The sequence below is a fragment of the Peromyscus eremicus genome, chromosome 1 (genome assembly GCF_949786415.1).
Source record: "Peromyscus eremicus chromosome 1, PerEre_H2_v1, whole genome shotgun sequence".
Lineage (NCBI taxonomy): Eukaryota > Metazoa > Chordata > Mammalia > Rodentia > Cricetidae > Peromyscus > Peromyscus eremicus.
Genome location: NC_081416.1, coordinates 27653213 through 27679185, shown reverse-complemented (window position 1 = coordinate 27679185; position 25973 = coordinate 27653213). Strand labels below are relative to the sequence as shown.

The 25973-nt window shown below is 42.6% G+C and overlaps 1 pseudogene; it reads left to right on the top strand.

Annotated features, from left to right (window-relative positions):
• The first annotated feature begins 392 nt into the window (after window positions 1-392).
• Window positions 393-25893, top strand: LOC131902793 (tuftelin-interacting protein 11-like; annotated as a pseudogene).
• The last annotated feature ends 80 nt before the right edge of the window (window positions 25894-25973 follow it).

Sequence of the window (25973 nt, the reverse complement as noted above, 5' to 3'; positions counted from 1 at the left end):
ACTTCAACATCTTCATGACAATTTTTTTTAAAAAGTTTGCTTCGAAGGATTTCTGCCTAGGCTGTTGCTTTTTTGTTTGGGGGCATGGGGTGAGGGTAGGATTGTCACAGAAGCCTTCTATGTTCCTCTTTCTCAACTGTGAGTCTGCAGTCATAAAGATCATGTCAAAAGTAGTTTCCTTGCCCTGTACAGTGAGAGCAAAGATCATGGACTTCAGCGTGGTTTCTGGAGACAGCATGCACCACTGACATCCACACGGTCTCTGGCGACAGCACTTGCCGCAGACCTCAGCATTGGTCTCTGGTGGCAGTACAGACCACGGACATCAACGTAGCCTCAGGTGGTAACCTAGGCCACTCACATCAGCACGACCCCAAGTGGCAGCAAGTCCCATGGTCATCAACTTGGCTTCAGGCAGCAGCACCATGGTAACACGGGCCACAGACTCCAACATAGCTACCACTGTAGTGGTACCACAGACGCAGACATTGCTCTCAATGGCAGCATGGCCCACAGACACCAACATGGATCCAAATGGATACAAAGGTCACTCATATCAGCACGGCCCCTGGTGGCAGCACAGCCCACGGACATCAGCACGGCCTCAGGCACAGATCTCCAACATCCAAATGGCCTTCTGTGGTAACTCAGGCCACAAATATCAACACTCCCCTAACTGCTATTAAGACCAGGGACATCCATATGAACCTCAGGCTTCATCATGGCCTGAAGCAGCAGACCACAGATACCAAAGTGGCCTCCAGGGGCAGCATGAACCATAGAGGTTTTTCCAATAGATGCCGTCCAGAAAATGAACTGTTCTTCATCTGGGACATCCTGTTGTTGTTCAGAATCAGGGTGATCATGTGGCTGGGCAGTATATGGGAGTGTGTATGTGTGCATGTGTATATGTATGGATGTGTGTGTGTGTGTGTATGGGAGTGTGTGTGTGTATGTGTATGTGTATGGGTGTGTGTGTATGGGAGTGTGTGTGTATGTATGTGTATGGGTGTGTGTGTATGGGAGTGTGTGTATGTGTATGGGTGTGTGTGTGTGTATGTGTATGGGTGTGTGTGTGTGTATGTGTATGGGTGTGTGTGTGTGTGTGTATGGGTGTGTGTGTGTATGGATGTGTGTGTATGTGTGTGTGTGTGTGTGTGTGTATGGGTATGTGTGTGTGTATGGGTGTGTGTGGGGGGAGTGTGTGTGTGTGTGTGTGTGTGTGTGTGTGTGTGCTGAGTCTGTGTAAGCTCCAGGATGCTACACACCGTTCTATGGGCTCTACTCAACAGGAACACGTTCCCTGTCGATTCTCTCATACCTGTCAATCTTCGAGTCTCTGGCTCTGCCTCTCTCCACCATGCTCACACCACTCCATTCCTCCATTTCACCACTGTTGAAAACTCGTCTTCTCTCCACTGAACATCCGTTAGTCCATCATAGTGGCATTAGAAACTGCAGTGTGTGACATAGTATATGTGATTGCCCAAACATCTTTACATGCCAGTATTCATTTCAAAGAGTCGTTGGTCTGGTTCAAGGCCTCCGGTTTCTGAAGCACCATAAATACTGGACTGTTGCTGAGACTCATGGCGGATATCCTGCTGTTGCCCAGAATGAGGATGATGTTGTGACAAGGTAGGGCATCCAGGGTCAGGTTCTGGGTGAGCTCCTGGCTGCCACACACCTCCCGCCCTTGCTGACTGCTGCTCTGAGCCTCACTGGGCTGGACCTTTGTGCTTGTAGCCTGCAGGCAGCCTTGCTGCTCTGTACTCTCTGTCTCCCAGCAGGGCAAGCAGCACAGGCCTCAGCCATGGTGGCTCCATGCCGGGAACTGGCTGGTGGGCCCAGGGTCATTCCTATTTAGTAATGACCAGTCTCTGTGGGAGATCTAGGCCTCAGCACATCTCACCATAGCTCATCTGGCACAAGCTTTGTGCAAGGTTTGGTGTTGAAGGATATAGGTTCATCATTCTCCACTGCTCAGCTCTGTTCAGCCATCTTTCTTTCCAGTTTTGTGAGTCCACTTTTTAAAAGCATCTTCCCATAAGACTTGCTTCTTTTTTTTTTTCCTTAGTTGTTCTAGAGCTGTAGCAGGCCATGAAGATTCCTTTACCTCCACCACATCACCCTTCAGAGACCCCCTTTGCCTCCACCACGTCAGACTCCTTGGAGCTCCTCTGCAGCCCCTGCCATCTTTGTTTCCTCTTTTTTTTTCCTTTATGGCCCCATTTTGTGTGTGTGTGTGTGTGTGTGTGTGTGTGTGTGTGTGTGTGTGTGTGTGTAGGGGGAGGTTGGTCCCTTTAATCTGGAAATGAATTATAATGTCATAAAGCAAATGACCTTAGGGGGAAATTTTTAGCAATTACCTAGTGAAAGCTAAGGACAATGGGTTTGTTTGATTTTGGTTTTGTTCGTTGGTTGGTTGGTTGGTTGTTTTTTGTTTTGTTTTGTTTGTTTTGATGTGCCTGGGTATTTTGCCTGCATGTACATCTGTGCATACCACATGGGTTGCTTGTGCCTGAGAGGCCAGAAGAGGGCATCCAATTTCCAGAAACTGGAGTTACAGATGGTTGTAGTTACCATGTGGGTACTGGGATTTGGACTGGAGTCCTCTGGAAGAGCAAGCCAGTGTCTTAACTGTTGAACTATCTCTCCAAACCCCTGTTGTGTTCATTTATTTATGACTTTATTCTAGTATGGTTCAGGTCTTTTCAAGGTAATATGGTTTCAGGATATATATGCTGTGCATTAGAACTTTGTAAAGATCATCTAGATATCTAAATGAACACGTGACATTCAGTCACCTGGGGATTTTGACATCCCAGAGCCTGGAAATTTAAGAACATCTGCCATCTCTTCTATGCAGGCAGAACACAACTTAGTTTTTTAAATATGTAATGCTTTTTAAAATTAATTTGATGATTCAATTGTGGGAAAAATGTAAAGATTTCTTGAGATAATTGAGAGGGTTCCGGGTTGCCAGCTTTGGGAACTAAACACAGAGTCTGGCTCCTAACAGGCAAATATAAATACTTGCTGAAGTTAGCACCCATTTCATAGGCTGGAGGTGAACAGACAAGGGGTCCATCTCAGCGCCTGTCATGAGACCTTTAGAAACACATTCTGTAGCTGTTAGAAAGCTGAAGATTTGTCACAGATTTTTGTTTTTCTATTGGTAGAGAAAATCTGGGGACCTCCTAAATGAGAAAGAACTACATATTTCAAGACACGCCCACTGTGTTCCCACAACCTCAAATAACCATAAGAAAACAGTACCTCTGTCATTTAGCATAGCAGTCTATTTGTGAGAAAAGAGATGAGAAAATTTCATTGCAAATTGTCCTTCAAGTTTTTAATGTGCCTGAAGGGTGCTTCAGTAATGCAAAGTGTAGATTCTGCTGTCTCTAGAGATGGCGGCTACAGTAGGGCAGGCTGACCTAGGGAGGCTGTCTTCTGTCACTTCGGCACTTGAAGGAAAACGGCTCACCTGAGAAGAACTCTAGAGAATCTTGAGCAGAGTAACTACCCACCAAGCAATCCTTCTCCCCTGCAAAGTAAACGCAGAACATTGCCTTCCTAGCACCACAGGAGACATTAGAAAAAAATGTAGGGAAACCAAAGAAGCACACCACAAAATCACTTTCTATAAAATGTAGGGGAAAGCAATTCGTCTGTGTTGTGTCAAGAGGCACTAGTCTGCATCCAACAGCTGTGGCTGATTGGCACTGACATAATGCAATCATCTGAACACAGAAATCAAGTGGGGTTAGGTGGTATAGTTAGTAGTGAGTTATCAGTAGAAACTGCTTCTCTATATCTAGGCATAAGCAGCTACAGAAACAAGAAGCATTTTGTAGATGTGGTTAAAGATTTGGGGGATAAGCTAGGCAGTGGTGGCCCATGCCTTTAATCCCAGCACTCAGGAGGCAGAGGTAGGCAGATCTCTATGAGTTCGAGGCCAGTCTGGTCTACAGAGAAAGTTCCAGGAAAGGCTCTAAAGCTACACAGAGAAACCCTGTCTCAAAAACAAAAACAAACAAACAAACAAAAAAAGATTTGGGGGTGGATGCTGGGGAACTCAGAGCCTCTTGCAAGCTAAGAGTCTAAATTCTACCACTATGCTATCCCTGTAGCACCCTAGATATGACTTTTAATGCTCTAATAATGTAAATTTAAAAGAACATTTGCAAGATAATGTTTAAGAACCATTCATGGAAGCTTTTAAAAATGCTTTCTGGGGCACACAATTCCTAGAGATTAAGACCTAATAAGGTTGACATTTTGCACAAATTTGGAGGTTCTAGTAGAACATGCAAGTCTAAACTACATTTCACTCACTGTTACCAGCCTTATTCCCTTGAACAAAAGTTATTTGACATAGAATGAGTGCTCACTTTCGCTGTGGTGGTGTGCTAAATTGTTGGGAACACAAAATTCTATTTAAAAATACAAACTAGGGCTGGTGAGAAAGCTCAGTGAATAAGGAAGGGTGTTTGCTGCCAAGCCTGGCAATCACAGTTGGCTCTCTGGATAGACATGGTGAATGGAGCTGTCCTCTGAGTTCCATACGTGTGCTGTGGTGCTGCTGCATGCACATCTGCTCACATATAAATAAATAAGTGTAATTTTTAACTACCTTCAACCTACATCATTCCTAGAGATAAAAAATACTGAGCAAGAATAAAAACAATTTCTTTTAAAGCTATTTTTGAAAGATCATGATGAATTTAGGAGACAAACTTCATAATACAAACTGTATTCTGGGCAAAATGATAAATCATTTTAAAAATTAATCAGGGGGCCATAGAGATGTCTTAGTAGTTCAGAGTATGTAATGCTTTTCTAAAGGACCAGAGTGTGGTTCCCAGCTTCTGTCAGCCACTCAAAACTGCCTGTAACTCCAGATCCTGTGGATTTGACACCTCTGGCCTCCATGGGCACCCATGCTCATAAGAGTACATGCACACACACACACACACACACACACACACACACACACACTTTAATATCTACAGTATAAATTTAAAAATAATTAGAAGGATATTGAGATGGATATGATTGAAATATGTTGTATAGACCTGGACCAGCAGGTTGTTGTTCAGTAATAAGGTTCTGAGAGAGAGGATCAGGGGATGAGAAGATGAGAAGTTTCGGGTCTGGAGGCCCTGCATAAACTATGCCTTATGCCAAGCAAGCTTATTAAGAAGTACAGTATTTTGTACACTATTTCTAGGGAAAAATGGGATAACTTCAGCAGGACCTGCCATACAATGGGACCAAATCAACACTGCATACATGTACAACAAATAAATGGATGATTAGAACCAAGCCTGGTGGTGTGCACTTGTTATCCCTGTACTTGAGGAGTTACAGACCAAAGGATCCAAAGCTCACTGTCTTCATCAGCTACAGAGCTCAAGTCTGCGGCCCACCTAGACTACGGTAAACTGTCTTTTATTTTAAAGTTAATTAATCCTTTAAAGGAGTTTTACTTGCTAAAGCCAAAAGTCATACCCCTGTCTCCACCTCCTGAGTATCAGGACAACAGGCAGGCAGCCATGTCTGCCGGCATTTATGTATATGCTGGAGATCTGAACTTGGGTTCTCATGTTTTCATGGTAAGCCCTTTACTGATTGAGCCGTCTTCCCAGCCTCGCCTTCAATGCTTCAAAGATAATTTGGTGTAGGTCTTTAAAGTGATGCAAATATTTCCTCCTGGATGAAACAGGACATGTTAACTTAATCCAACAGCAATTTAGTCAGTAAGTTCGTTGTTTGCTTGTTTTTATTATAAAAAGCTTATGAAGTCTAGTCTGTCATCACCATTTAGATGGCATCAGAAGTGTGATGAGGGAAAGAAGAGGGGTGGCCATACGGAGGACTATTAATAGCAACTAAGGAGTGATGGGGGGAAGGAACTTGATCAACGACCCTGGAAGTGATCCTTGGGATGAAATGTTAACCTGGGCATGCAGACACTTCAATGTGATGACAGTGTGAGAGTGGCCTACCTTGCAGAGGTGACACCATGATCATGATGTCACCTTCTCAGTGAGGCTTTTCCATTGCATCTGGGACGTGCTGCCCCGTGTGCTACTCAAATGCGGGGAACTCCACCGCACAATTTGCCATCTTGAGGGACTGCACTCTCACTCACACAGTAAAAAGAAATTATGGAAGTGACATTTGCATATTTAAATAGTGCCTCTGTGTACATCCCTTCTAGTGGATGGTGGAAAATCTTTAGAAATCTTAACTTTCTTTTAAAAAATGTTTATAAATTATACTTTATTTATTTGGGTGAGCAGGAGCCAGTGTGCCCCAACACATGTGTGGACGTCTAAGGAAAACTTACAGGATTTGATCCTCCCCTTCCATCCTGTGGATCCCAGGGACTGGTCATCAGCTTGGCAACAAGCTCTTTGCCCATTCAGCCATCTCACCTGCCCAAAGCCTTAATTTCTAGAAGGCTGTTTGAAGAGTTCTGAGTTTTTGTTTGTTTGTTTATTTGTTTGTTTGTTTGTTTGTTTTGCTTTGCTTTTTGAGACAGGGTTTCTCTGTGTGGCTTTGGAGCCTTTCCTGGAACTCACACTGTAGCTCAGGCTGGCCTCGAACTCACAGAGATGCATCTGCCTCTGCCTCCCAGAGTGCTGGGATTAAAGATGTGTGCCACCACCACCTGGCAAAGAGTTCTGATTTTATTAGCATATATTAATTATGCAAAAACAGTAGGTTTCATTATTACATTTTCATGTGTGTATACAACTTATTTTGATCATATTTATACCTGACTACTCTCTCTTGCCCCGCTCTCACACGTGCTGATCTGTTTTCTCTTCCAAACTAGTTCTCCTTCTCTTTTCATGCCATTGGGTGGGGGGGTGAACATGAAGGAGGAGTTACTTACAGGCACATGGACAACTTAGCTGTGGCCACACCACTGGAAACAGCCTCTCCCTCTTCATCAATAAACATGAAGAGCCAATTGCCTAAAGTGGAAAGTAGGAAGGACAGCTAGTGAATCCCTTCTCCCTAGCAACCATCAACTGCCTGCAAATTCTCAGTGAGTCTTGGGGCCTTGTAAGCCCCTCCCCTATCTACAACCAGCTGAAGCACCTGGTTTCGTGAAGATCTTATGCAGGTAGTCACAGCCGCTGAGAGTTCAATATGAAATGACCACGTCCTGTCATGTCTGAAAGACAGCCTTCCAAAAGATAACTCCCTTTTCTAGGTCTCCTGCGTTTTTTCCACTTGCTCTTCTGCAATGTTTTCTGTTCCCCTGGCCTTGGAGCAGGTGATACTGTCTGTCCTACTGAGGGTCAAGCATTCAGTAGTCATTTATTCTCAGGACTTGGACCAGTCGTGAGTCTCTGCAGTGACTACCTCCCACTGAATATAGAAGCTCCTCTAACCAAAACTGACAGCAGTACTAGTCTATGGACATAAATAATAAATACAAATATTTATATGGCAGTTTGACAAGCACATACTTTCCATTCAATGGAAAAGACATTAAAGGTCATTTCTGATCCAAGCTCACTTTCTCCATCTGTTGCTAGGTCAGAATGGGTAAGAGTTGAGTGCAGATACCTTCCCTGGCTGACATTCTTTACACAGTTGTTCAACTGTTATTTAAGAATTTAAACATTATAAAAACACTGAAGAGTATGGTCTCCCCTTCTTTTACTTGATAGTCTTACTTTGGAAGAGAATGTTAACATGGTTTTGCAACTTACCTCTTAGTGATAAAAATCAACTTCTCCTAAGTTGAAATGTGAAACTCTTATTGTTTCCAAGGCATCTAGCAGGGCAGGGCCATTAAACAAAAGCTCACACTAAAATACAAGTCACAGATATTCAATGATTAACACTTTAGAAGGATTTGTGGGCAGTCGTGGTGGACACCTTTAATCCCAGCACTTGGGAGGCAGAGGCATGTGGATCTCTGTGAATTCGAGGGTAGCCTGATCTACAGAGCAAGTTCCAGGCCAGCCAGGGGTGCATAGAGAAACTCTGTCTTGGAAAAACAAAACACCTTAAAAACAAAACAACAACAACAAAACACTATAGCATAATTAGTAAAACTATGTCTTCAAGTTTGCATGGCAACATATTTAGAAATTGTGTGGGATCCCAAAATTGTGCAAAGTTTGGCACTTTAAAAAGTTAGGACTTGGCCGGGCGGTTGTGGCGCATGCCTTTAATCCCAGCACTCGGGAGGCAGAGGCAGGCGGATCTCTGTGAGTTCGAGGCCAGCCTAGGCTACCAAGTGAGTCCCAGGAAAGGCGCAAAGCTACACAGAGAAACCCTGCCTCGAAAAACCAAAAAAAAAAAAAAAAAAGTTAGGACTTGGCTAAGAAGATGGCTCAGTCCATAAAATGTTTGTCACATAAGCATGAAACCCTGAATTCAAGTCCCCATCACCCACATAAAAAGCTGGATGGGGGGCTGGAGAGATGGCTCAGCAGTTAGGAGCACTGACTGCTCTTCCAGAGGATCCAGATTCAGTTCCCAGCACCTACACTGCAGCTCACAACTGTCTGCAACTTCAAGATCTGACACCCTCACACAGACATGCATGCAGGCAAAACACCAATGCACATAAAGTAAAAATAAATTAAAAAAAAAAAAAGATGGACGGGGCACTGTGCCACTATAATCCCAGAGCTGGGGAGGCAGAGATAGGTGGATCCTTGGGATTTCTGACTAGCCAAGCTAAGCTAATTAGGTAAGTTCCAGACCAATAGGAGATCCTGTCTCAAAAAGTAATGTGAAAGCAATTGAGGAAGATGCCTGATGTCTATCTAACTCCCCACCCCCACCCCCGCTTCTGTGCATGCACATCTATGTACACATAACACACATATAAGTCTTGGAGACTAGCTGTGTAACTAAATGGTACAGCCGCCGTTAATATACTTTAAGCCTCCTTCAAGCCTTGGGAACGTGCACCCCCATCCCAACTTCAGATCTTGATGCCACATTTTTTTTTAAAAGATTAATTTCTATATTTATGTAAGACCATATTATTATGATGTCTCTACTGATGATCATTAAAATGCCACCGATGAAATTATCCTTAAAATGTTCTGAGCTCAAGCTTGACAATGGCTGTGGATCTTCACAGCTGGATTTGGCCAAGGCAATCCTCATGTTTATTTCACGAGCACAAAAGACTTCTGAACAGCTGAAGTCAAATGTGAAGTTCAGAACACAGGCTAAAGTACACAAAGAACTCTGCAATTACTTACACATCCCAGGCAGAGGAAACAGAACTCAACTGGCACAGACAACTAGCTCTTTGCTCTGCTGTTTTCAAAAACTGTGTGGGAGGGAGATGCAGATAATTGCCTCACTTCTCCATTTCCTTCTGCCTGTCTAAACATTGAGTCTGTAGCTACTTGGTGTCAGCGTTTGAACTGACAGTCAGGAAAATGACTGCTCATTTTAGAATTTAGAATCCAACATAAATAGTAATTGAACCCCATAGGAGAATTTCTAAAAGTGCTCAAGTTGAAATTCATGGTGGTGTTGACTTATCTAATTTCAGTCCATGCATGCACTTACAGAATTTGATACAAAAATACTCCCAGATTATAGTTAAAATAATGTGATATTTTAAAAACTATTCAGCTATTAAATTTAAAAACATGCACTTTGTCAGGCATGGTATACATTTAATCCCAGCCCTTGGGAGGCAGAGGCAGGCAGAACTCTGTAAGTTCAAGGCCAGCCTGTTCTACATAGCAAGCTCCAGGACAGCAAGGGCTATATAGAGAGACTCTGTGTGTGTGTGTGTGGTCTGTGTATGTATGTATTATGTATGTTTGTATGTATAAACACATATGCTCTGACTAAATAGTTTTAGTATAACCTATACATCCTTCACTTAGAGGATTAATTTGTGAGATATACTATAAATATATATTCAGCCAAACTCATATACCACATAAATACTAGAAAAACACAGATAAATAAGCTTGAGTAATAATAGAAAGCAATTCTTTTATTCAAGTGTAGTGTTACATGCTTGTAATATCAGCACTGGTGAGGCTGAGACACTAATATAGAGTTTGCGACCAGTCTGACTACACAGCAAGGCCATATCAAAAGAAAGAAGTGCTTTTAATTTAAGTTCTCTTGAAAATTACTATTTATGTATCTCCTAAAGATATAGGAGAAGCTAGACCCTCTGCCTTTCTTATGGAAGGTGGTAAACAGTCATGTCACAAGGACCAAATTGCATACGTTCTTTAGATTCCTTATCTTGTTGACATAGAGACAATATGTAGTGAAGGGGAAGAGGAGAAGAAAGAAAAGCCTGATACAAAACGAAAAATAGTCACAATTATTTCTGGATGCTTTATAGCCTAAGAAAATATTGAATTCTTATCCTTATGCCTTCAAAAATTCAAGAGGAAATCCATTTGGAGAGAGGATGGGGAAGAAAGAGGAGGAGAATGGAGACATGTGTATTGTCTAGTTTATGTCAACTTGACACAAATTAGAGTCATCAGAGGAGGGAACCTCAGTTGAGAATGCCTCCAAAAGATAGAGTTGTAGGCAGGCCTGGAGGGCATTTTCTTAATTAGTGATTGATGGGGGAGGGCACAGCCCATTGTGGGTGGTGCCATCCCTGGGTTGGTGGTCCTGGGTTCTGTAAGAAAGCAAGCTGGGCAAGCCATGAGGAGAAAGCCAGGAAGCAGTTACCCCTCCACAGCCTCTGCATCAGCTCCTCCCTCCAGATTCCTGCCCTGTTTGAGTTCCTGTCCTGGCTTCCTCAGTGATGGACTACAGTGTGGAAATGTAAGCCCAATAACCCCTTTCCTCTCTAACTTGCTTTCTTTGGTCATGGTGTTTCATGGCAGCAATAGAAACTGTTGTATTTTTAAAGTGGCATAAAGGAGTCAAACCATACAACAGAGCCCACGTGGGAGATTTATTAAGGGGAGGGGAGAGAAGGGGACAGAGACCAGTCCCTGGAGACAAGAGTGAAGGAAGAGAAAGAGAAAACCATGAGAGGTGGGCAAGGCCCGCCTTTTCTAAGGAAAGAGTAGCGAATGTGCACAGGGGGTGCTATTGGTTGCTGCCGCTGAGGATGTACCCTGTCAGGACCCTAAGGGTAGGCCAGTACGGATGCCTGAATGCTAACAGAAACTCTAACAAGACAACATGGGAGAGAAGGGGAAAGGGGAGGGTGGAATGGAGAGAGAGAGGGAAGTGGAGAGAAAGATAGTTCACACAACTGGGGCATTCTGAATTTATTTCAGAGGAGTCCACATGTAAAGTACACTAGCTTTGGACCACAAAATATTGGAAAACATGCACTCGGTGTTTGGAAATGATAAGTTGAACGACAGTCCCAGTACTCAGGAGGCTGAGACAGAAGCATGGCCACAAATTCAAGGCCCACCTGGGCCCTATACTACGTATAATTCAGGTATAAGTATAAGTCAAGTATAAGTCAGGGATACATAGCAAGCCCCTATCTCAAAAACAAACAACAATAAAAAGAGTAATAATTTCAAGAAATGTATAGGGAGAAACAGCAGAAAAGCAAAAGAAACAGAATACTTCATTAATTGAAAGTGATTCCCATCAGGATTTTTTAGTGATTAACATATGAAGTAATAATTTTAATTTTAAAAGAAAAAATTTGATTTTTTTCTGTTTAAAAATATTTTATATGTATGGATGTTTTACCTGGCTATAAGTCTGTGCACTCCATGTGTATGATGCCCATAGAAGCCAGAGAGGCGTTGGATCCCTGAGAACTGGAGTTACAAATGGTTGTGAGCAAACCACATGAATGCTGGAACTCAAACCCAGGACCTCTAGAAGAGCAGCCTGTATTTTTAACCACTGAACTCTCTTTCCAGCCCCTTTGCACCACTTTCAAGTGATTTTTTTTCCTATGGACTGTCTTAAATTCCTTTAAAAAGCAACTTTATCTAAATATAATCCATGCATGACTCAATCCATTCATTCCAAGTGTACAACTGAATACACTTTTTCAATCGAGTTGTGTACCCATCAAACACAGTCTATTTTGGAACATCTTCCTCACCACAAAAAGAACCTCAGATCCGTTAGCAGTGAAGTTCCTCATTTGCTTCAAACACAGCCTAGGAAACCACTAATCTGCCCTCCATCTCTGTAGACCTGCCTAGTCTGCATATTTCACATAAACACTCAAACACTCTGTGTTCTTTGCTTTCATCTGCATACTGTGCTCAAATTCAGGATGTCATAGACTCCATTCCTTTTGATGGCTATCTAGTTCCTTGAGTTTCTAGACAAATTGTAGGATCCTTTCTCAATTTCTGCTACAAGAACAACAGAAAGCATCTGAGATTTTGATAAGAGTTTAGGAATTATTTAGGAATTATTTTTATCTCACTAATATTAACTCACCACACCTGGTAGTGTATACTCCCAGGGTCAAAGCAAGAGAATGGCCACAGTTTGAAGCTAGTCTAGCCACTCTGAGTGTAAAAATCTTACATCAATAAATAAATAGTCTTTGGATCTATGATATATGAAATATTTCCACTTCTTTATGTGTTTTTGTTTAATTATTTATTATTAGTGTGGGTATGTGTGAAACTGAGGTTGTCAGTCTTAAATGGCAAGCATGTTTATCTGTTTACCTATATCATTAGTTTAATTTAGTTTAGTTTAGTTTAGTTTAGTTTAGTTTAGTTTTGTTTAGTTTAGTTTTGAAACAGGTCCTGATATGTATGTAGTTCAGGTTAGTGTGTTGAGCTTCATAATCCCCCTGCCCCAGCCTTTCAACTGCTGGGATTACAAATGTGTGTCACCATAACTAGTTTATTTAGATCTTTAAAATGTTCTTTTAACAATGCCTTATAGTTTGAAGAGTACAAATTTGCACTTGCTTTCTCTTAATTTCTAAAATATTCTGCTCTTTGTAGCTATAGTAAATGGAATTGGTGTCAGGTTCATGTTTAGATTGTTCACTGCTAACTTAGAAAACTGCAATCAATTCTTCTAATCCTGCAACTTTGCATAACTTATTTGACAAGTGGATTAATAGAATTTACTACATAAAAGATCATAGGCTTTTGAAAATTGAGAGTTCTACTTCTTCCTTTCCAATCCTGATTACTCTATTTCCCTTTCTTGCCTGATTGCCCTGGCTGGAAGCTTCCAGACAACATTGACTAGAGGTGCTAAGAACATCATCCTTGCCTGTTGCTGGTCTTAGTAGAAAGGATCCAGTCCTTCATCCCTGAATCTGAGGAAGGGTGTGAGCTCTCTATGGGTGTCTTTATCAGGCCAGACAGGTTTCCTATTAGTCTGCTTTGCTGAACTTTTATTGTTGGGTCTTGTATCAGGAGAGGTTGGTGTGCTTCTAAAATGCCTTTACGCTCCAGGGAGATGTTTATGTTGGGCTTGGTTTCTCTTATTCTATTGATACAGCATATTATTGTGTTAGTTAAATGAAGAAAAAAAAACTGAATGCAAAAACAGGGTAGAAATGGTGTGACTGTTAGAGAGCCAGTGTAGGAAAGTCAGCATCCAGACACTAGCTCCAGATAGAGCAGGCAGGGAAGGAATTACCAGAGGAAAAGCATGAGAAAGTGTTTCAGAGAGAAAGGAGATGCAATTTTAAAGAGATCCACCATGTGACCAGCAGGGTGGCTGGGCACACAATCATCCCAGGTACTGTCACCACAAACTGTCAGAATACTGGAGATGTAGAGAACAGTTAACCTGTCTACCTACCTGGGTGGTCACTCGGGAGAAATCTGCAATTTGTATCATTGTTTCCTTACAGGTAAGATTTTGACTCACTCCTCTGGCTTCTTTGCAAGGTTTTTGTTTTGTGTTTGTTTGTTTGTTTGTCTTTGATTTTTCTGCAGATTAAAAATGTGCTTAGGTATAACTTTTTTGGTATTTGTCTTGTTTTGTGTTTCATGTGCTTCTCGGGTCTGTGCTTTGACATCTGCCGATAGTTCTCGAAATCCTCAGCTGGTGTTTTGAGCACCCCTTCTGCTCTGCTCTCTTCCCACTGTATAAATAGTACCTGCTTTAAGATTGTTCCACTGGCAGGGTGTGGTGGAGGACTCCTGTGGTGGAGGACTTCTATGCTCTAGCAAAAACAAGAGGATTGGAAGTTCAAGGCCAACCACTATTACAAGCAAGTTTGTAGCCAGTTTAGACTACATAGTGAGGCCTCTCTCTCCCCAAGAATACATTCCACAGATCTTACTATAGCCGCGTCTGAGATGCTGAACCCATGGAAAACACCTTTACTGTGTCATTGGGTTTTAAAATCTTTAGTTATTTTTATTTATTATTAAATTAATTTCAGCTGGGTAGTGGTGGCGGTGGCGGCGGCGGCGGCGGCGGCGGCGGCGGCGGTGGCGGTGGCGCACGCCTTTAATCCCAGCACTCGGGAGACAGAGGCAGGTGGATCTCTGTGAGTTCGAGGCCAGCCTGGTCTACAGAGTGAGTTCCAGGAAAGGTGCAAAACTACACAGAGAAACCCTGTCTCGAAAAACCAAGAAAAAAAAATAATTTCATTATTATTGTGTGTATGTGTTTGCATGATGTGGGGAGGGCATGCATACCACACCCGATGTGTGGAAGTAGGAGAACAACATTCAGGGGTCACTTTTCTCTTCTACAATAAGTTCTGGAAACTGAACTCAGGAGCATCGGGCTTGGCAGCAATGCTTTCTTTATCAGCTGAGCCGTCTCGGTGGCCCTCTGTCAGTGGTTTTCTTTAGTTAGCATTACTTCTGATTGTTAGAGTTTCCATCTCTCTGACTGCTTTGTCATCTGTTTGTGCATGTTACTTTTTCATTGGTCCCCTTAATGTATACATCACAATTTTTTAAATATCACTGGCTGGCACTGGCCATCTCTTGTCACCAAATGAAGCTTTCAGTACTGGAACTGGGTTACATCCAATTGAGTTGTTGGCCAAAGGGGTACCGTGGGACTCCCCAAACAACCCAACTGTTGCCAAGACTATAGGTTGCTCCCAAAAAACTGACAGTAAGGCCCCATTGCTGAGGACAACACCTACACAACTCATTGAACATGGAGAAGTAGACCTGGTGCCTACCTAGACCCTTCACCCCCATGTTCTAGTGTCCTTGGTACTCTGCAGGCTACTGAAAGGAAAACAGAAAGACCAACTCAGCCACAAAACCTTTGATCTACAATCTGTCCAGACTGCAAAATATGCTAGGGCAGTTGTGGTACAGAACTGTGGGAGTAGCCAACCAATGTCTGATCTGACTTAAGGCCCACTCCGGGAGAGGGAACCTGTGCCTGACACTGCTTGGTTGACCAAGACCCAGAGACTAGATAGCCCAAAGACTAGGGTAAAAATCAAATACTTTAAAAAAAGGTAACAAAAGGATATTCTGCTATACTCATAGGTTGATGCCTTGCTCAAACCGTCATTAGAGAAGCTTCCTCCTGTAACAGATGGGAACCAATACAGAGATTCATAGCCAGACATTACAGAGACCGCGAGATCTTGGATCACACAGCTTTAAATAGGATATTTCCATCCAATCCCTCCCCTTAGAGCTCAGGGAACCCCACAGAAGAGGAGGCAAAAGGAATGTGCGTGCCAGCGAGAATGGAGGACACCAGAACAAGAAGGCAGCCTTCTAAATCAACTGAACAAACAAAGTTTTTATGAAGTCACAGAAATGGAAGCAATGAGCACAGAGTCCGCATGGGTCTTCACTACATCCTCTGTGTACATACTATAGCTTTCAGTTTAGTACTTTTATGGAACTCCTGAGTATGTGAACGAGTGGGTCTCTGATTCTCTTGGGGCTATTTTCCTTCTTTTGATTTGCCCTTTCCAACTTCAATGTAATGGTTCTTGTTTTATCTTACTCTATTTTGCTATATTTTGTTTTTATCTCTTAGAAGCCTGTTCTTTTCTATTGAGAGACAGAAGGGGAGTGGATCTGGATGGGAGAGGAGGTAGGAAGGAACTGGAAGGGGTAGGAGGGAAACTCTAATCAGGATATATTGTGTGTGGGGCGTGTGGAATCACTGGCTGGTAATTCTAAAATCTGTCACATGAGCATCTGATTGCAGTGTTTGTATCTTCTGTTTTTCTTCTTGGTTCTGGGAAGGTCTTGTAATCTTTTTTAAAGCTACATAGAATGAACCTAATAATAGAAACAGAGATAAAGAGGCTGTATTGTGAAGTATTGTGTCAACTTGGCTGGGAACTGGAGCTGTGTTTATCTCTATTCTATGGATCTCCATGGCTGATTCTGTACAGTTACAGACATTTTGAGTATCCTGGAAACTAGCTGATCATGGAGAGTAAGGAGGGAAATGTTCTCCCTTTAATCCATTTGACAACACTAGTGTAGCCTCCAAGTATGGTTGTATATATAACAAGGCTCCAGACCTTAAAACCCAGCACATAGATCCCAACACCTGCCAACATGGGAACAAAGACCTAATCCATCAAAGACCTAGTCCATAGATCCAGGAACTGTACTAACCTTGCTTTTTGGCTTCTGTAGTTCTGCTTCTTGCTAACTGAAGTGTGACAACCAGGATGTGGTTTTTGTGCGTTAAGGACAAAGGGCTCAGGGCTGCATGATTTGGGCAAGTGCCACTGGCCAACAATTCTTTCTTTTTGGCTTTAATAGTGTCTGTGTGGCAGTCTCTGGTGTGCTTATAGTTGCTGATTACCCAGGACAGCTACAACACCCAGGCACTTTTAACTACTGCCTTCCAGATCTTGTCTCCATCTCCAAAGCATCCTCTGGAGATTTAGTTGCTTGTCTACTGATGTGGATGTGGGTACCGGATTGGATTATTTGATCTTACTGATTTGACTCTTTTATACCCTGTGACCTTAATGAATCCCTAACCTTGTAAGATCCACTACTTAAAAAACAGACAAAAACAAACAGACAAAAACCTAGAGTAAATGTTTCTTTTGACTATTTTTTTTCACTCAAATTTATAATCTGTAAGCAAGCATGGTAAATGCTCAAGGTGAATAATTTGCCACATATACCCACAATCTAGACAACATGGACTGCTCTTTTCCCTTAGTTTATTTATGTCACAGTAACTGGAAAGTAAAAAACAAAAACAGAAGAAGGGGTGCCCAGGGTGTGGTGGAGCATAAATAAGAGCAGGCAGCATGGAGGGAAAGGATAGTCTATCTCAATTAGAGAAAAGTGAGCCTGGAGATGCTGGGAAGAAAGAGTGTACATTATGCAGCCCTCATCTCTAGCCCCAACCCAAGGAGGCTGATCCTTCTTTTCCGCTTGCTGTTACTGGCAGCAGCCCATCTAGTATCTGCCGTTGGCTGCTGCAAATTCACACAAGCTCCCCTGGTCTATCCATCTTAGTGCTAGATGCACATGGAATGAAAACCCTTAAGTTCCCTTTACTTCATGGACTGACTGATGTAGTGAAGGGGATGTAATCCAGGGCCTTGTGTATATCAGGCAAGTCTTGTACCACTGAGCCATACCCACAGCCTCACAGTCCAGCACTCTTACCATTTTCTTCCCCACTCACCCATCAGTTTTGCACAAACAGCAGGGACACAGGAGAGCCAAAGCTAGGGGAAGGAGTATGCCGTGGAGGAGCATTTGTCCTACCACCGTAGAAGTAGCCATGTGAGTTCTGGCTGAATCGCTGAAGCAGCCCTGCCCCCAAAGGAGTGACAGCACCCAGTAAAGTTTTCCTACACAGAAAGAACTTGTCCTCTTATCTCAACTCATAGCAGTGTCTGCTTGTACTTCATGCACTTTCAACCTCAAACTCAAAGCAAGCTTGGTATCCCTTCTTTCCTCTATACTGGAAATTTTCAGGACTCATTTGGATTTGCCTACGTGCTAGAGCAGCTCAAGAAACAGAGAGGAACGTGAGCAAGTCTTCCTTCCCCCAGACAGCCTCTGTCTATGTGCCTACACTGAACTATTCACAGCTCATGGGCCAAGAGCCCAGAGTGGGATGAGGAAACAATAGAGCAGAGGAGCACCTTCCTCACGAACCTTTCCCAGGATTATGGAGTGGCGATTCTGACCTCACCCACCCTTACTTCTGGAGAAGATGATCAGCTCTTTAGGGTCCAATTTGCATTGTCTCTTGGCTTAATGGTGGAAGCATGAGCTTCCACCTGGGTTCTCCTGGGAGTAATCCTCATTTAGCCATATATGACCCAAACTTCTTTCTCCATCAGAGGCTGAACCTTACTCCCTCTTTCCTTACTTTCCTTACTTCCCATGGAGATGGGGCTGACTGGGGTTCCCAGCATGGTTAAGGAGGATCCCCTCTCTTGGAAGATCCAGGAGCAAGAGAAGGGTAGATAAAGTAGACACTGGAACTTCCTGAATATTAGCACATGCCTGACAACAAGTGCAAGCCAAACAATTCTGCAATGAATACAAATTAAGATCCAGGATACCTGTGCCAGTTCTGAAGCCACAAAGCATCAATGTTTTCCATGCAGATAGACCAGAATCTTCTAGTTTTTAGACTTCTCAAGTTGCCTATAATTACCCATGGTACAGGGTCACAAGCTCAATATCATTAATAGTGTCAAAGATAGTTTTGATTCCAGATGTGCCATGTGTGCAAAATGCCCCATATTCAAGTCTTCTATACTGGTGCAGCGGGGGGTGGGGTGGGGGTGGGGAGTAGAAAAAAGTCAAATTCTTAGTGACCTGTGTCAAAACTGCTTCATTTAAAAAGCTGAGCTGGAAATCTGGGAAGATAGAAAAATCTGCTTTCCCAGGATTTCCTTTTCTTTTTTCCTTCCTTCCTTCCTTCCTTCCTTCCTTCCTTTCTTTCTTTCTTTCTTTCTTTCTTTCTTTCTTTCTTTCTTTCTTTCTTTCTTTCTTTCTTTTTTCTATAGATGGAAGTTTCTGTACCACCGTGTCCCACAACTGTTCAGTCCCAAATAAACATACAGAAGCTTATATAATTACAAACTATTTGGCCTATGGCTCAGGCTTATCACTAACTAGCTCTTACACCTTAATTCAACCCATTTCTATTAATCTATGTTTTGCCACATGGTTTGTGGCTTTCCCGTGTTCCATAACATCTTGCTGTCTCAGAAATGTTCAGTGTCTCCTCTGACTCCACCTTCTTCTCCTTGTCTCTCTGCTTGGATTCCCCACCTGGCTCTATTCTGCCTTGCTATAGGCCAAAGCAGTTTATTTATTAACCAGTGGAAACAACATATATTCACAGCATGCAGAAAGACATCCCACAGCACTTCCCCTTTTCTGTCTAATCAAAAAGGAAGGTTTTCATTTTAATATGGTAAAATTACATGTAACAAGACAGTTATCAAGCAAGAATTACAGTTACAATATCTAGTCTATTTATATTAAAGAAAATATTCTACTATCTATCCTATATTTGTGAGTCTAAAGTTTTATGGGGGCCCACAGAGATTTCCTAGTGCGAACTCACTCAGGGTCAGAGAATCTGAGCTTGCTTTACCCAGCAGGGCTGCATTAAGGAGATGATTTGACCATGGGTATGTTTACCATGTGTTTGGAAGGATCTACACTTAGCTATACAGTGTGCTTTGATATTGCAAGGGGAAGACTTCTGCCTCTCCCGTTGGCATGTTATTAAAAGCCTTTTGAATAAATCTTTGAGGCTGTTGGGTATTGATCCAGGCCCTCCTGAAGCTATCCTGTGCTTCTGTCTTTGTAGCCATAAGTTTTCCTGTGTCCCACCTGGCCCACTGTCAGGACAAATCTCTCTCACCCACTGGTCCTGTGCCCGCTCAGACCCAAATAAACACACAGGCTCATATTATTTTTAAATTATGGCCATGGCAGGCGTCTTGTTAGCTAGCTCTTATATCTTAAATTAATCCTCTGACTCCACCTTCTTCTTGTCTTTATGCTTGGATTCCCTGACTGGCTCTATTCTGCCTTGCCATAGGCCATAGCAGCTTCTTTATTAATCAATGGTAACAACACATATTCACAGCATACAGAAAGACCATTCCCACAGCACTTGGTGTCAGAAGTGGGATATTAACAATTGATATTAATAATGTTCAAGTTTTCCTCAGTGAAAAAAATAAGTCTTCCCAGTAGCAATCTCTGAAGTTTCCAGAAGGAAGATGGGGCCCCATAACAGTGACTCTTCCCAGTCCATAATGATGCCATTCAGCTGATAAACACCACTCTATGATCAGCTTTGGAGTGCAAAATCTTCATGATAGTTCCAAGATGAGATGGTCCATCATATTATACTTCTAGCCAGAACTTCAGATAAATCTTACCCATTGCTCTGAGACTGGCTAATGTTACAGCTCCTTATGAGACTTAACCATTGTTTTAGCTTTCTTACAGCATCCCACAGAGATACCACTGCCCTCTAGACAACAGGAAGTAATTTTAAGAAAATGATGCCCCCTCTCCCAAAGGTTTTGTTTTCTCAGGGTTATGGACAATTGTCATCTGTTAGGAGTTGCTTATAAGTTGTAATAAGGTTGGGGGATGGAACAATAAAGTTTAGACTCAGAATTCTCTTTTGGAAAAGAAGAAATGGGGAATAGATAGGATAGGATAATAAGGTAGATTATTGTATCTACTTGTAAACTAAATCAGTTACTATCAGCTTTAGATAATTTGCAGTGGTATAGAATCTTATATATTGATAAAAATATAAAATTATTTTTCTATTTCTGTTTAAGATAATTTGTATATTGATACAAATAAAAACTATTTGTCATATTGTACATATGTTCCTACTCCTGTTTGAAATATTTTGTATATTGATACAAATGTAAAATTATATTTGTCATACTGTATGTATATTCTACCTCTGTTTAGAGTGTTTTGTATATTGATACATATTAAGGATATTGTTGTCATATTGCACTATACATTTCTACCTCTGATTAAGATATTTTGTATATTGTCACAACTTCGAGGTCATTGTTCCTGTATTGTGTGTCTGTTCACAGGTTATTTACTTTTATAATGTGAAGCCTTAGTCAAGTTATTTATGTTGTTAAGAACTACAGATTTATAGTCACTCATGCTTGTAATAATCATAGTCATGTAGTCAGGTTTTCCAGATATACAGAAATGTGTGTCAGATGGATAAGTAATCTTCAAACACTTCATAGACCTAGAGAATATAGCATTTAAAAATTTTGATAACTTAGAATTCTGTGGACACGAGATGCAATTGCTCCTGGCAGCACCGATATATTCTTGAGAGAATATTGGACTTTGTAGACTCTCCAAATGGAAGTGTGGTGATATTTTATTTGTGCTCTAATGAATAAAGCTTGCATGGAGATCAGAGAGAAAAGCCAGCCACTATATTAAATATAGAGGGCAGGCAATGGTAGCACATGCCTTTAATTCTAGCATTTGGGAGGCAAAGATCCATCCAGATCTCTGTGAGTTCAAGGCCACACTGGGAACAGAGCCAGGTGTGGTGGCACATGTCTTTATTCCCAGCGCTAGTTAACCATAGAGGTCTGGAGGTCTGTACAGACAGACGGGAAGTGATAGAGCTGGGCAGAATGAAGAAGTGATGTGGCTGGGCATAGAGAGGAAGTGAGATGGCAGGACACAGAAAGGATATAGGCATGAATATACAGCAAGTAGCTCTCTCTTGGGCTGAGGATTTCCTAGGGTAAGAAATTGTGGCGGTGGCTTGTTCTGTTCCTCTGATCTCTCGGCTTTCACCCCAATATCTGGCTCTGGGTTTTTTTGTTTTTTGTTTTTATTAATAAGACCATTCAGCAATTCATCTTACATGGAAGTTTGTGTTCTTGGCAAAAAAAAAAAATTGGCCTGCTGAGCAAAGAACTGCCCTTGCCTTGGCTGCTGACAGTATGTACACTGTCCTTCCTGGATGAGCAGGACACAAGGAAAAGCAACTGCTGAACTTTGCCAAGACATGGTAAGATGGTCTTTTAAAATTCCTGCTTTTGAAAATGATCTGTCAGATATTCTAGGCCTGTAGCCAAAAATGGATGCCCCAATGGTGCTGAGAAACATTAGGTGACTGTCCAAGCTGCCAGCTGTCTCTGTCAATTCTTGCAATTTTTTTTGGAAGTTGCTTGCTTGCACTTCCTGTTTACTCAAGGAATATTATTTTCCTTCTCAGGTCTTTGATGAGGTTGAAGACTACATAGTTACAGTCACATTCCTCTCATATCTTAGCTAAGAACATATTAGGTACTAGAGTTAGATTCTTCAAGATAGGATAGCTATTGGAGTAATTTCTGTAATTTGCCATCTACCTATGGTGTGGACATTTCTGGACATTTAGTATGTGTTTCTTGTTTGATGATGTTCTTATTGGTTGTATTTCCATTTTTGTTTATGTTATTACTCTTTATTTCTCCTGGACAATACTTAATAATCATTCTTACTGTATATAGTTTGTATTAGGTTTAGAACTTTCTTATTTAGACAAAAAGGGTAAGTGTAATGGTATCTGCTCCACCCATGACCTTGGGCTATAAAGCCCAAAAGAGGCAATGCTTCTTGCCTTCTCACATGACCTCTTAAAAGGAAAGAGAGAGGGGTCACATTTTTCTTGGCATGATCAGACACTGGCGGGCCAGGTGTATTTTCTCCCAGACAGAAAAGAGGACAACTTCAGCTGTTTACTCAGTTCTCTATTTGTGAGTGTATTTCCCCAATTTATATCCTAGTAAATCCCAATTACCCATTAAATAGACTCACGTGGATTGATCTTAACATCTTTCTTTCTTCCTTTCTTCCTTCCTTCCTTCCTTCCTTCCTTTCTTTCTTTCTTTCTTTCTTTCTTTCTTTCTTTCTTTCTTTCTTTTCTTTCTTTCCTCCTTCCTTTCTCTCTCTCTCTCTCTCTCTCTCTCTCTCTCTCTCTCTCTCTCTCTCTCTCCCCCAGAGAATCAGAACTAAACTGTAATCAATTTGAAGTTTAGCTTATCCTTCTAGCCAGGTGAGTCTTGTCTCTGAGAATCCACCTTCCATCTATATCCTCTCTAAATGACAGGGGCAGGGATCCTACACAAAGATCACCAGGGCTTCCATACCTCCTGAGCCATCTGGATGACATCTTGATTTTAAGTTTAATTTAGAGGCAACCAACCATTGGAAGGTATGTTTGTACAGATGCCTTCCTGCAGAATAAAATCCAAACATGCTCCTCTAGACTATCAAGACCTCTGTCTGTATCACCCTCCGGCCTCTTGGCTTTCCTCAGAGCACTTCAGCTGCCATTGTTTCTAGTCATAGGCTTGTGTGCAGCTAAAATGGCTAACATTGTGAATATGACTAAATCCAAAATCACCTAGCAGACAACCTCTGGGCATTCTTGGGAGAAAATCTGTGGATTGATTGGCTTAGCTGAAGAGAAATATACATCTTAACTGTGGGTGGTGCCTTGCCATGGTGTGTGGTCCTGAACTAAATAAAAAGAAGCTGTGTCAGATTAGTGTGATTGACTTGACAGGTCAGGATCAATGTCTACAACAACTACAGCCAAGTCAGTCACAAGCAAATGGTGGTTTAAATAAGAATGGACCCTATAGACTCGTGTATTTGGATGTTTAGTCTCCAGGGAGTAGAAATGTTTGAAAGAATTTGGGAGATGTGGCCTTGTTGGAGCAAGTGTATCACTGGAGATGGCCTTTGAGATTTCAAAATCAGGATCAGGACGTAAAGCTCTCAGCTGCTTTCCCAGCTCCACTCATGCAGCCACACTCCCCACCATGATAATAATGGACCAACCTCTGAAACTGTAAGCAAAACTCCAATTAAATGCTTTCTTTTATAAGAGTTCCTTGGCCATGGTGTCTCTTCACAGCAATAGGAGTTACTAAGACAAGTACCCAGGGCTCAATAGGGTGGAAGTTGGTGTCAAAGCTGCAAACATCACCCATCCACGAGCTAGAATACTACCTACAGCTGCTTATTGAGCAACAGTTCATCCAGAGGGCCCAGCAGGTGCAGCACCAGCACCATATGGTGGTTAGCCTTTCCCATGAGCTGTGTCATATCCAATCTCAGCAAGGTGCTGGCTCTGTAGCACCTACCCTCCACACTGGATGAGTACTTCTGCATCTTCTAGACTCAGCCAAGAAATACAAGGAATGATCCCTGGATGACCTTGCCAAGGCCATTGTTTATTCTCCACTGAAGGAGTACTTCAAAGGGTGGGACCTCTTGAGAACACTGTCTATGGCACCCAAGTCATTTCCAGGTAGAAGAGCCTCCTGGAAAATGACCAGCTACAGCCCCATGACAACCAGTCCTCACATACCTTTCTCAGACTTCCGTAGGAGATCTAGGTGCCTTTTGTTCAGAAGGTCCCCACCCAGTGGCAGCCCAGAAATTGTGATACTGTGGTGGGTTTCCTGAACAGCTGGTGCACATCCTCTCTGTGTGGATCCTGGAAAACAACCTGAATGGTCACATCTACCCAGGCTGCAGAAGGAGGTAAACAGCTGGAATCCTGTGATAGATATCATTCCCATCCACTTGTAGCATGCCTTGGAGGTCTCTCATATGGCCTGGAGCCACTCTACTTCTGAATCTATATCAAACTGTCCAATGCCCTTCAGAAATGACATTCCAGAGATGCCTCCGCAAAGCTCATCTTGCAGCCCTGGAAAGCAGCTGTCATGCCAGAATCCTGGGGGCTTTTAGGGTCAAGAATATCTTGCTCAAGCTGGGTGGGGTGGTTTGGATAAGAATGCTCCCCATAGGCTCATAGATTTGAATGCTTGGTCACTAGGGAGTGACACTATTTGAAAGGATTAGGAGGTGTGGCTTTGTTGGAGCAAGTGTGCCACTGAGGGTGGGCTTTGAGGTTTTAGAAGCCCATCCCAAGCCCAGAGTCTCTCTCTTCCTGCTACCTTCAGATCCGGATGTAGAATTCTCAGCTACCGTGTCTGCCTGCGTGCTGCCACGCCCCTGCCATGAGGGTAGTGAACTCAACTTCTGAAACTGTAAACAAACCCCAGTTAAATGCTTTCTTTTATAAGAGTTGCCATGGTCGTGGTGTCTCCTGACAGCAATAGAACACTGAGTAAGTCACTGGGCCTGTGCTTGGGTGAGCTAATCATCCACTCCTAACTGCAGCCCACGGATGACTTCTCCTGGGTGATAGACTGAGAAGGAATGGACTCTGTCTCCAGCCTAATTGGGCTCCTTGAAGAGCACATCTTTCCCCACTTGCTTTGGATGGTGCACTCTTGGCTCAGTGATAGCCTCAATTATGGGGAGATCACAATCTGGGCTGGAAGTCCATGTTCTTAGACCTGGCGCTGACACACTCATCTGTCAGGCACAAGTTAAGAGAGCACTTGATCTCATGAATAGGGCTGTGTCCTCCAATATTGGTGCTTGTATGCAGCCAGATGCAAGAGAGAACATATCCTATCTCACCTACACAGAGCAGAGAAAGGTCTTCTAGAATAAGGCCATTCAGGGCCACCATGTGACTGGAAACATGGCACAGAGGGACAGACACTGGTGTGGCTGTCAGGTCTGTGCCCAAGACTTTTTTTTTTTTTTTTTTTTTTTTGAGACAGGGCTTCTATGTGTCACTCTGGCTGTCCTGGAACTCGCTTTGTAGACCAGGCTGGCCTCAGACTCATAGAGATCCACCTGCCTCTGCTTTCTGAGTGCTGGCATTAAAGACCTGTGCCACCACACCTAGCATGTGCCCATGAACTTTAAGGACCTCACTGAGACCAAGGCCATTGGATGCCTGCCCATCACTGGAAGGCAGCATGAGGGCAAGCAGCTATACTCTTTACCCCTATGGAGATAAACATCAACTGTAACATTGTCTTCATGACAGGTGAGAAGGACCGGGTCCCCAATCCCTGCAGAGCCTCATCCACACAGCCAAGCAGGTGTGGAGTGACCAGGCCCTGCTCCCAAGATGGATGTGGCATGAGCCAACAATGCCTTAGGCTGATCCCTAGCTCTGGCAATGGAAATATT